Source organism: Mytilus galloprovincialis, chromosome 6 (assembly GCF_965363235.1).
Source record: "Mytilus galloprovincialis chromosome 6, xbMytGall1.hap1.1, whole genome shotgun sequence".
Lineage (NCBI taxonomy): Eukaryota > Metazoa > Mollusca > Bivalvia > Mytilida > Mytilidae > Mytilus > Mytilus galloprovincialis.
In genome coordinates, this window is record NC_134843.1 from 81,017,162 (window position 1) to 81,031,230 (window position 14,069).

The window sequence follows — 14,069 nt, forward strand, 5'->3', positions numbered from 1 at the left end:
CTGATTTGGTAAAGGACATAGACTTGTGCTATCTAATAGGCTAATGTTGAATCAAACTTGTGTATTCGGTAGGAAGGATCGAGAAGGTGCATATGTTTCTTAAGAGTATTTTAATTTATATACCGAGAAGTGATTGGATAATGTTTTTTTTTATCGGCAATTGTAACAGTTTATGATCTTACTGCCATATATTTTCAATATCATGGACAGGACTTGATGCTCGAAAATGTTAGGCAATGACGTCAGGTATCAGTGCAGTAACGTCACATGGTCTTGTCCATCGGCTTCAACTTATCAATGAAATGCACGCGACTTCCTTCATACAACCGAACTCCCAACCCAAAGTTTTGAACACGTAAAAGTAGTTTTACTTATTACTTCATTTAACTTCATATTCTTTTGAAAAACATAGAGTTCAGACAGAATGCAAATTAAAAGAAAAATGGTATTTTATTTTTTGATACTGACTTCAACAGCTCGAGTATCAGCTCGCCCTAGCTGGCTCGTTTGATATTTTGCTGATAATTTCATAATGAAAAAATGAAATGTCATTATTCTGTATTTAGTATCCGAAAAACACGTTACATGTTTTTTTAAAGGGTAATATGTTTTTTTTTGCATGTGCAATCGTTAGCAGTCTGTACTTATCTTCGTATTAAAATGTTGTTATTCTTTAATGTTGAAACTAAATATATAAAGTGTACAAGATGGATGATTGCATTCCAACATCTGTTTCAGATGCAGATTCGTGTAAAAACAGGATCAAAATATGTAACAGTATTAATTGTTGTATCATATATGACATATGTATAAATATAAAAAAGATAACGGCAGTCTTCTAAAGATAATTTACATATCACCGACGTGGCGACTCTTTATGATAAAGAGCTAAATATTAGAGCCAAAAAGTTGAAAACAACGTATATCTGAATCAAACAGTGACACACTTATGTAACAAATATGTTATCATGAATTTTATCATACGAAAACCATTAAATGAAATTAATAAAGTTCACTCCGATATTTCGTGGTGTGATATTTATCTAAATTCCCGCTTTATCTTTGAATTATGATTTCTATTTGTTTCTTTGTATCATCATTTATATCTAAAAGAAACACATCAAGTTCACTAGGTCTCCTTTCACAATTTACAACAAGCAATATTATGATATTGTTATTATTGTTTTATTAAGCTTAGCCTATTATTTTGTGGCCTTATATAAAAAAAGAAGATGTGGTATGATGGCCAATGAGACAACTCTCCACAAGAGACCAAAATAACACAGAATTTAACAACGTTTGTAAACCAACAAACGAGAAACAATTTTACGTACACTCTTATATTTTCCACGAAAAGGGAGTTTTAAAAGATTTCCAAGGTCTTACTTTTCCTTCTATATTCTACTTAAAAAGGTTTCTGCTTATAAGGAATCAAAGTTTGTGAATAACAAAGATGAAGTTTATATGAAGCCACTATGATTTGGTTGAATGTTATGGAATATAAGATGCCACGTGCGTTTTTCCTTTTCGTTCTTTTAATATGTTACCCTTGTTTTCATGAATATTAATTGTATGGTAATTTTAATAAATTTCATGTTTACAAAACTATGATTTTTTGTACAAACCAAGGATATTTTTTTCATCCCAGGAATAGATTACCATAAATGTATTTGGAACAAAGTTTTTGGAATTGTGGGTCCTCAATATTCTTCAACTTTGTACTTGTTTTGCTTTATAATTATTTTGATCTGAGCGTCACCTATGAGTCTTATGTAGACGAAACGCGCGTCTTGTGTATTAAATTATTATCCTGTTACCTTTGATAACTTTTTCGTTTGTGACATCATATAATGCGATTTTCATAGAATCGTAAAGCATTAACAAATTCAGACTAAATTCAGACTATCGATAAAGTATAAAGGTCTCCTTTTTAAGACATAAGACGTAAAAAGTATACATGGACACCTAAAAAGGTACTATAAATTATTGTTACTAAAGTAAAGGATAAACTGGTCAAGACGACCATTAGAATGGGAAAATCTCAAAAATCTAATGATTGCATTTACAAGAATAACAGAAGAAATATTAAAGATATTTCCTTATATTATCCAACTTTAGTACCGACATCTGTCGAATTTTCATAGTTCTTATCTGCGGTAACATTTCTTCCTGCATTGCTATTAGATCAAGCTAAAAAAATTAATTGATCATTACATGTATAAAGTTCTTCTTATCTAATTGATAGTGTCATGCTGTTAATACGACGTATCCTATAGTTGTGTATTATTTTGTATGTATTTAATTCGATTTATTGTTACATTTTTTTATATATTAAAAATGAAAAAAAAAAACCAATGAATTGTGATTTAAAATGTTTTGGCCAATATAGGCAAGGGTGTAATAACCACATTAAAATATATATAACAAAAAGACCCCAAAATAACCCTTCTGACTTTTACGATACAATAAATAAGAACTATCGAAAAAAAGTTGACTTTTGTTACCAATGAGAATATACGGAGTCATCTTTTACTTTTCGTTTACCTACACTATACACAATGCTATGACATGAACACTGGGAATGAGACTGTCGTAAATGTCGACCTTAAAGTATCGTATTATATGAATATTTTCATTCGAATGCTCAAAATATGTTCTACAGAAATTTGTACCAACATCTTCACTTTGTTCTTTTTTTTCTTGAAATGTAAATGCGAGTTCTTCTTTTGACCTTATTAAAGCCATTAAAAGTATAAAGATTAAAACAACACGTTATAAAGTTAAGGAGTTCAAAGCGCATTACTGGGTTTACCTTAATTAGGAACGCGCAAAGCCGAATGTTTGAAAGTGAAAGATGCATAAGAACCGAAATAGGTGAAGAGTCAAACTATGCAAATCTTGTTTAAGAGAGATCGTGCACAGTTTTACTATATGGATATGAGTCTAGTCATTTTCAGATTTCAATTACAGAGTGTCATAAAGTCTTTTCAAGTTGAAGTAAGATAGGTGGTACATTAGAACTGGATCAAATAAAGGCAACAGTAGTATACCGCTGTTCAAAACTCGTTAATCTATGGACAAAAAACAAAATCGAGGTAACAAACTAAAACTGAGGGAAACGCATTAAATATAAGAGGAGAATAACGACACAACATTAAAATGGAACACACACAGCAACGGACTAAGCATTAGACAAAATCCGATGAGAATAACCAATATAACGTCAAAACCAAATACATGAATTTGGGATAGAAAAGTACCGTGACACACCTTATAGTAATGGGAATTCACACTCAAATATAGGAGAAAACAAACGACACAACGAAAACACAACGTAAAAATGTTACACACACAGAAACGAACTATGATATAACAATGGCCATTTTCCTGACTTGGTACAGGACATTTTTAAAAGAAAAAAATGGTGGGTTGAACCTGGTTTTGTGGCATGCCAAACCTCACACTTTAATGGCATTGTTAAATATAACATTAAGATGACAACATAATAATACAGGACTACAATACAAATAAATAGGAGAACGTGTTAGGCAAAGAAACACATGAATAATAGATAACAAAAGGCATCAGGTTTAAAATTCAATACGTCAAAAACGCGCCTCGTCCACACAAGACTTACCAGTGACGCCCAGATATAAAAGTTCAAAAGTCAAAAAAAGGGGAAAACAGTTGTACAGCTCTGAGGATCAAAAGTTGAAAAAAGTTGTGCCAAATACGGCTAAGGTTTTCTGCTTGGGATAAAAATTTCCTTATTATTTAGAACAATTTATGCTATTGCAAACAGTAAATTTTATCAAATAAATATAAAAGATTTAGATGATAAAACTGACGTCTTAACTAATTACAGAAAACAAAACTCGAATACATAATACATTGATGACCAACACAGAAAATAGGCACACCCGACTTAGTCCATGCCTCAACGCAAAAAGTCATAAAAATGAAGTGGTGAAAAGGCACAAAAATTACGTCACGCAGACATTTGAATTTCTGAAACAGCACAAAAATGACGTCACATTTGAAAAATTATATCTCAAAAATAAGATAAAAATAGGATTGATTTAACATTATAATAGAACTAAATATTGATATTACATTTAAACACAATGCACATTGCAATACTAATTAATAGCAATTAACTATATTATAAATATGTCCGGTTTGTTTTGAATCTAACTTCAAACATAAAATATCGTACAGATTACGTTGAACAAAATCAAAACTAACTAGAATTGCCGTTGCAAGCAATAGCGGATGTCACCCTGGTCCTCCAATTGCCACTAAGTGGCAGCCATTTCGAAATTCCTTAACATTTGATTAACAAGTTAACTTCACAATTCATCATTCTGATAATTTTTAGAAATTTTAAAGCATTTGGATTTTTTTCATGTTTGAACTGTTTCTATGGCAACGGCTGCCATTTTGACAATTCTGAAGATGGTTGGCAAGACTTTGCATGCCAAGTAACATTTCCACAAAGTTTTATTCATTTTAAATATAATATTTAATGTTTGTATAAGTAATCTAAGACTAATGTTCTGCAATGTTCTATAAAACTTCACCCCCTTAATTATGCCAAGGAGACCCCCAGCTGAAATAAAAATGTTCCATGTTGAAGTGTACATGGGTCTCTTTATATCATAGGAGTTTCATATAGTTTGAAAAACATTTTTACTTTTCACATTTTTGCTGTTTCCATGGCAATGGCAGCCATTTTTTTTAATTCCTAAGTCAGGTGCACAACTACACATGGGGATTAACATTATGCTATAGTTCCATCAACATTGGCCCATTCAATTCCGAGAACTAAGCTGGACAAAAAGTGTGGAATAAGAATAATAAACTAGAGTTGCTATTGCAAGTAATAGCGGATGTCACCCTTCCCCCCATTGCCACTAAGCGGCAGCCATTTCAAAAACTTTTAACAGTGAATGCACATATTTGCATGGCTATACATTTTTCTGTAAATTTTTAATACATTAAGATCATTTTTAAAAACATGACATTTTTGCTGTTTCCATGGCAACGGCAGCCATTTGAATGTTTCAAAGTCAAAAGTCTCATCTATACATGCCACTTTACAATAATATTAACTTTCATTAAGTTTGGAGCATTTTGAAAATATTTGACATTTTTCCAGTTTCCATGGCAACGGTAGCCATTTTGGAAATTCCAACTTCAAAAGTCTCATGCAGACTTGACAGTCAACAATCCTTTTAAGTTTCATCAATTTTGGAGCATTTTAAAACTTTTGAAATTTTTGACATTTTGATTGGTTCTTTTGGCAACAGAGACCATTCCCAAAATTTAATGGCACCACCCATTTTAAGAAAGTAAATGCAAGTTTAAGGTGTTTGGACCATTTTGACCTGTTTTGCATTGTTTCCATGGTAACAACAGACATTTTCGAAATTCCAACGCCAAATTCCACTTCTACCAATGTTGCTCATCGTTACTGTGAAGTTTATAAAATTTAGAGCATTTCCATATTTCTGAAATTTTTGGTGTAGTATCCTTGGCAACATAGTTCCAATGATTGCCAAAATCATCCAAAACTAGTATATGGCCGGCACCTACATTGTATCAAAATATAACGATTCTGAGTTGAAGCATCTTTAAATAATTAACCAAAACCAAAAACTGGATTTTTTCACATTTGTTCCGTTTCCATGGTAACGGCTACCAATTTTTTATGTTCTTACGACCGACTGCAACCCGAAATTTTGTTTTCCTCATTATACTCAACTATCAATAAGATTGGTTCTATTGGCTCTAAAAAAGCTGCAGGACAAAATTAGGTGGAAGAATAACAATAATTAGAATTGCCATTGCAAGCAATAGCGGATGTCACCCTTCCTCCAATTGCCACTAAGCGGCAGCCATTTCAAAATGGTTTAACAGTGAATGCACATATATTCATGGCAATACATCTTTCTGTAAATTTTCAGTGCATTCAGAGCATTTTAAAAAAAAATCACATTTCTGCTGTTTCCATGGCAACGGCAGCCATTTTGAAAGTTTCAAAGTCAAAAGTCTCATCTAGTCATGCCAGTTTACAATAATATTAAGTTTCATTAAGTTTGGAGCATTTTGAAAATATTTGACATTTTCCAGTTTCCATGGCAACGGTAGCCATTTTGGAAATTCCAACTTCAAAAGTCTCATGCAGACTTGACAGTCAACAATCCTTTTAAGTTTCATCAATTTTGAAGCATTTTGAAATTTTTGAATTTTTTTACATTTGTGATGGTTCGTATGGCAACAGAGACCATTCCCAAAATTTAATGGCATATACCACATTGGTACATGGCGGGACCATACCATCAAAGTTTCGATCAATTTGACCTACCATTTTAAGAAAGTAAATGCCACTTTAAGGTTTTCGGACCATTTTGACCTGTTTTGCATTGTTTCCATGGTAACGGCAGACATTTTCAAAATTCCAACGCCAAATTCCACTTCTACCAATGTTGCTCATCGTTACTGTGAAGTTTTATAAAATTTGGAGCATTTCCATATTTTTGAAATTTTTGGTGTAGTATCCATGGCAACATAGTAGTTCCAATGATTGCCAAAATCATCCAAAACTAGTATATGGCCGGCACCTACATTGTATCAAAATATAACAATTCTGAGTTGAAGCATCTTTAAATAATTCACCAAAACCAAAAACTGGATTTTTTCACATTTGTTCCGTTTCCATGTTAACGACAGCCATTTTTTATGTTCTTAAGACCGACTACAACCCGAAATTTTGTGTTCCTCATTATACTCAACTATCAATAAGATTGGTTCTATTGGCTCCAAAAAAGCTGCAGGACAAAATTAGGGGGAAGAATAATAATAATAATAAAAAAAAGAAACGGAGGAAAAGCAATATGTCACCCGACATTGTCGATCGGGTGACATAATAAAAAAAGAAACAGAGGAAAAGCAATATGTCACCCGACATTGTCGATCGGGTGACATAATAAAAAAAAAGAAACGGAGGAAAAGCAATATGTCACCCGACATTGTCGATCGGGTGACATAAAAAAAAGAATCGAACAATAACAATATGTCACCCGATCTCCTTCAGGGTGACATAATAAATGAAGGCCGTGATTAATTTTCTTTACCTTAACACATGAATATAATAGAAGAGACGTCAACCAATTGACAAAATCCGATGAAAATTACAAATATAAAATCAAACTAAATACATGAATTTGGGATAGATAAGTACCGTAACACGTCTTATAGTAATACGAATTCACACTCAGCTTACAGTTACAATCGGGCATAGTCACGTTCGGTAATTAAAAGATTAGACGACGTAATGATAAAAATGTCCTTAGCTAGTTTGGTCAAAGACACATCGTATGGATCAACTAATTCGTGATGGTGTCCATAAAATTTACGGAGTGTCAATTTTAATCTGTCCTCCTCATAACTTTGTTGAAGCAATTTCTGTGTAAGGAGCACACTTCTGTATATGAAGTCCGTATTGTGTGAACATGCACGAGAATAACGTATCAGTTGTGATATGTAAACACCATACGAAGGGGCAGAGGGTATGTTACTGCTGAGAAATGTGAAATTGATACTTGGGAAGTTGAAATCGTCCCGTTTATCATAGATTTTCGTGTGAAGTCGTCCATCTGCGTCAATATCTAGGAAAAGATCAAGGTATGAAGCAGTCCTTCTAGTATCAGTAGTATCCCTTATTTCAAGTTCGATGGGATATTTGAGATGTAATTATTGGCTGAAATATGCGTTATTCAATGATAGAACATCATCAATATATCGGAAAGTAAAATTAAAGAATTTCGCAATAGTACGGCGGCTTTGTGAAAAATTGTGCACATCCTGCTACAAGCATGAAATTTGGCATAAACCTTCCTCAACTATTACTCTTTGATTTCAGATAGGGAGGCATCTGAAAAAAATGTCTCACTTCCGGTAAAATTCAAAATGGCGGACATTATACTTAAATCAGCCCAATATCGAATGCTAGTATGTGAATAGGTATTATTATCATGCTACTATCATAATATTTAGTACAAACCTTTGTTTTTTTACTACTTTTGGATATATTATATAGATAAGATGTCTTTAACAACCCTACTTCCCGTAAAATCCAACATGGTGGACATTGTACTAAAATAAGCTTATTTTTTAGGGAGGGTAATTGAAGTGTGTTTTAACGTATTGCTACCATCATTACATTGTGCAGGAAACTTTCTTTAGTGCTTTTCATGGATACAATGTATAAGACGTATATCTTTAAAACCCTTACTTCCGGTAATATCCAAAAATGGCGGACATAGAAATATCAATTTATTATTTAAATATTCAAATTTTTTCGACATGTGAAGAAAATGTTGTTTTTTGTGCTGGTCATTTAACTTTTGGCTTTAAGCTATCCCCAAAACCAATAATTCTATTCTATTGTAAATGTTTAAATACGAAGTTGACACTTCAGGTAAAAATTATGGCGTAAATTTCAAAGGTAAGTCCTCAATCCATATCTTCGATGTAGAGTTTTGGATAGATTGATTGAAACAAAATAAAATTACTAAATAACTAAAACATTTTTAAAATTACTACTATTTGGCCAAAAATGCATGTTTATTCGCGGTCACCACCACATGCACACAAGACAGTGCACGGGAGACCCGATTTTCCCCATAAACAACGACCGTAGCATCCTTTCTTACATCCACAATGTACAAAATTTTAACAAAAGGATGAGGCCTCACAAAGAGTTTTTTTTAAAAGGAATCCTCTTTGTCCCTTCGCCATCCATTACCTCCTTGACTGGATAGCATAAGCGCCAATCCCAAGTTTGTCCCCCTAAACACCCACCTGAGTTTATTGCAGTTTTAAATGCTGGAAAAGACTAGCCAAGTTGAGGGAACAGCCTCAATTAGCCTTCCCCTTTGTGCAAATAGTTATTTTCTTGCTTCGTTAACCATGTTAGCCGAATCTGATAAGTTTGTGCGATCATACAGTAAAACGCCGCTGATTTAGGCTGACCAAACATCCTTCTTTATGTGAAATTCGCATCTTCAAATGCCATCAATGTCTCCCACACAGTCTTTTTTTTCCTTTAAAGCAAACAGAGAACCGCATCACATCCGGTAAAGGCATGGATTACAATAAATGTGTGTGATCACTCATTGCCTAGTGCATTTGAAAGGCCATTGATAGATATTAATCTAAAGTTTTTTGCCTTCCCAAACACAATCCATAGTTCGTCTACCACTTTGTGACGGTATAGCGAAACTGTAATGACAGCATATCAGTAACGACTGTTCGAATCATGACTCGTTTAAGTTCGTGTTTCACTGCATCAGACACATGCACCATGATTCTTGTGTCAGCCTCTTAAATGCTTAATGTGAACTTAGTGCTAAACTCGAAATACATCACGTGGTGGATAGCACTGAACATCCTGAGCATTTGTTGCTACAACTACAGTTTTCTGAGAGATGACGACAATAGGAAAGAACTTTTTAAATTTCATTCACAGCAGCTTGCTGAATAAAATTTTGAGGAAAAGGTAGTTGTAACAAAAAATGCTCAGGATGTTCATTGTTATCCACCACTTGATGATGTTTCAAGTTTAGTACCATGTTTACATGAAGAGACTGACACTAGAATCAAGATGGATGTGTCTGATGCAGTGAATCACAAACTTAACTGAGTCATAACTCGAACAGTCGATACTGATGTCATTGCTGTTTCGCTATTCCGTGACATAAGGGCAGACGAACTTTGAATTGCATTTGGAAGTGAGGAAAGCTTTAGATATATATCTATCCACGACCTTTCAAATGCACTAGGCATTGAGAGTTTACACATTTGCTGGAAAAGGAACTGCGTTGGTGACATGGATGCAGATGTGACTTTAACATTTAGAATGATGATTGACCAGCCAACAGCACCAGATATGGATTTGATAATGTCATTGATAAAACAATACTTGGTTTTGTTGTAAGATCGAAAAAAACTTACCACATGGGGTTAACAAAGCCAGCAAACATGTGTTTTTTGGAAGAGGAAAGAATTATTGAGGCTATTCCCACGACTCGGTTTAGTCTTTTACAGCATGCAAAGCGTGCAATATACCATGATGGGTGTGAATGAGTAATGATCTTGGAATTGGTTCCTATGATAACTAGTCCAGTCGATTATGAATGGCGAAGGAACAAATATGATCCATGGGAACCTTTTGAACAACTCTTTGTGAGGCCTCTTTATCTGATCAAGATGTTGTACACTGGACGTAAGAAACAATACCACAATCTTTGTAAATGTGGAAAATCAGCTCTCCGATTGTGAATAAACATGCATGTATTTGCGGCCTAACGAGTATGTTGATTGGGTATTATATCCTTACCTTAATAAAATACCTGGAAACTGTAACACGAGTGGATGGAGTCTTGGATGCGTATGGTAGTTGTAGCAACGAATGCTCAGATATTCTATCTTATCCACCACATGATGTATTTCAAGTTTAGCACTAAGTTCACATTAAGTGGCAGGGCAGACACTAGCATCATTGTGCATGTGTCTTATGCAGTGACACACGAGTCATGATTCGAACAGTCGTTACTGATGATGCTGTCATTACTGTTTCGCTATTCCGTGACATAGGGGTAAACGAACTATGGATTGTGTTTGGGAATGCAAAAAACTTTAGATTAATATCTATCAATGGCCTTTCAAATGCACTAGGCAATGAGTGATCACACACACTTATTGTGATCCATGACTTTCCCGGAGGTGTTACAGTTCTCTGTTTGCTTGAAAAGGACAAAAAGACTGCGTGGGAGACGTTGACATTGGTGGCATTTGAAAATGTGACTTTAACATAAAGAATGATGATTGATAAGCCAAAATCAGCGGGGTTTTACTGTAAGATCGCACAAACTTATCAGATGGGACTAACATGGTTAACGAAGCAAGAAAATAACTATTTGCACAAAGGGGAAGGCTAATTGAGGCTGTTCCCTCAACTTGGCTAGTCTTTTCCAGCATTTAAAACGTGCAATAAACTCAGGTGGGTGTTTAGGGGGACGAACTTGGGATTGGCTCTTATGCTACCAAGTCCAGGTGCTAACGGATGGCGAAGGGACAAAGAGGATTCCTTTTAAAAAAACTCTTTGTGAGGCCTCATCCTTTTGTTAAAAGTTTGTACATTGTGGATGTAAGAAAGGATGCTGCGGTCGTTGTTTATGGGGAAAATCGGGTCCCCCGTGCACTGCCTTGTGTGCATGTGGTGGTGACCGTGAATATGTATTTTTGGCCAAATGGTAGTAATTTTAAAATTGTTTTAGTAATTTTGTGATTTTATTTTGTTTCAATCAATCTATCCAAAACTCTACATCGAAGATATGGATTGAGGACTTACCTTTGAAATTTACGTCATACTTTTTACCTGAAGTGTCAACTTCGTATTTAAACATTTACAACAGAATATAATTAGTTGTTTTTGGGATAACTTAAAGCCAAATGTTTAATGACCAGCACAAAAAACAACATTTTTTTACATGTTGAAAAAAGTTGAATATTTAAATAATAAATTGATATTTCTATGTCCGCCATTTTTGGATATTACCGGAAGTAAGGGCTTTAAAGATATACCTCTTATACAATGTATCCATGAGAAGCACTAAAGAAAGGATCTTGGACAATGTAATGATAGAAGCAATACGTTAAAACACATTTCAATTACCCTCCCTAAAAAATAAGTTTATTTTAGTACAATGTCCGCCATATTGGATTTTACCAGAAGTAGGGTTGTTAAAGACATCTGATCTATATAATATATCCAAAAGTAGTAAAAAACAAAGGTTTGTACTAAATATTATGATAGTAGCATGATAATAATACCTATTCACAAACTAGCCTTCGATATTGGGCTGATTAAGTATGATGTCCGCCATTTTGAATTTTACCGGAAGTGAGACATTTTTTTCAAATGCCTCCCTATCTGAAATCAAAGAGTAATAGTTGAGGAAGGTCTATGCCAAATTTCATGCTTGTAGCAGGATGTGCACAATTCGTCTGAAATATGCTCGTAGCCGCCGGACTACAAGGTGCTTTTTCTTTTTGTCTTTTAGAAGGTTCTGAATGAATTTTGCTTCATACGAGTACAAAAACAAATCGGCCAGTAGGAGTGCACAATTAGTACCCATTGGAATACCGACTGTCTGTTGAAATATAAATCCACCAAACTCAACAAATATATTGTCGATCAAAAAGTCCAGCATTTTGATAATTTCATCTTCATAATATTTTCTGGAAGATTTAGTGTGATTTTTTTTTACAAAATATGAATTGGTGTAACCCAAAACCAGAAATTTGTATCTACGATTCCCATTTTAAAAAAAAAGCTCTGTTTTATGAGATGGTGAAGTCGATCTTTCAACTGAGCATGGGGAATAGTAGTGTATAGCGTAGAAAAATCAAAAGTCTTTATGTTGCTGCAAAATTGCAAAGATTGTAATCGAAAATTAAGCAGTAGATCTTTCGAATTTCTGAGAATCCACATCTGGTTAACACCACTGGTAGAATAAAACTCATCACAATATTTTTGAAGCCCATCTTTAACTGTAGAAAGAATAGTAGTCAGTAAAATTGAGAATGGAAATGGGGAATGTGTCAAAGAGACAACAACCCGCCCAAACAAAAAACAACAGCAGAGGGTCACCAACAGGTCTTCAATGTAGCGAGAAATTCCCGCACCCGGAGGCGTCCTTCAGCTGGCCCCTAAACAAATATATACTAGTCCAGTGATAATGAACGCCATACTAATTTCCAAATTGTACACAAGAAACTAAAATTAAAATAATACAAGACTAACAAAGGCCAGAGGCTCCTGACTTGGGACAGGCGCAAAAATGCGGCGGGGTTAAACATGTTTGTGAGATCTCAACCCTCCCCCTATACCTCTAACCAATGTAGTAAAGTAAACGCATAACAATACGCACATTAAAATTCAGTTCAAGAGAAATCCGAGTCTGATGTCAGAAGATGTAACCAAAGAAAATAAACAAAATGACAATAATACATAAATAACAACAGACTACTAGCAGTTAACTGACATGCCAGCTCCAGACTTCAACTAAACTGACTGAAAGATTATGATTTCATCATATGAACATCAGGCACAATCCTTCCCGTTAGGGGTTTAGTATCATACCATCATAACATATATGAAAAGAACATAACCCGTGTCATGCCAACAACTGTTTTTAGAATAAATGTGTTTAGTTCCGATGCAAAGACCTTATCAGTGACTCGATATTAACGCCAAAATATGCAATCTTTAATGACTTGACAACAGTATCGTAATTATATCCCTTCTTAATAAGTCTATTCAAAGGTTTTGTAAGTTTCTGAGGTGAATACTGACACCTTTGTGCTTTATAAAGAATATTACCATAAAAAATTGGATGTGAAATACCTGAACGTATTAGAAGTCTGCATGTTGAGCTATATTTACGAATGATGTCTTTATACCGATGATAAAATTTAGTAAATGTTTTGACTAGTTTGTGATATCGAAAACCCTGGTGTAATAATTTTTCAGTAATACATAAATTTCTCTCGTTAAAATCTAAAACATTGTTACATACACGAGCGAATCGTACAAGTTGAGATATATAAACACCGTAAGATGGTGACAAGGGAACGTCACCATCTAAAAACGGATAATTAACGATAGGAAATGAAAAATCATCCCTTTTATCATAAATTTTAGTATTCAGCTTTCCATTAGTGATATAGATATCAAGATCGAGAAAAGGGCAGTGGTCATTGTTAGTATTAGCTTTATTTAAAGTACTTTAGAAAGATGTTTTGTCGAACATTTTGAAGAACCAGCTATGTATCGTTCTTTATATGGAGTTTTGTGTAATTTAGGTATCGAGTATAAGGAAGGTAAATTTTCTTTGTTTTCTTTGATGTTGATACCAAAAGAAAGAAGAACAGATTTATGATTTTGTAAAATTTCGTCCTTGGTAAATGATGGTAAAGAATATGTGGGGTTACCAGTAGTT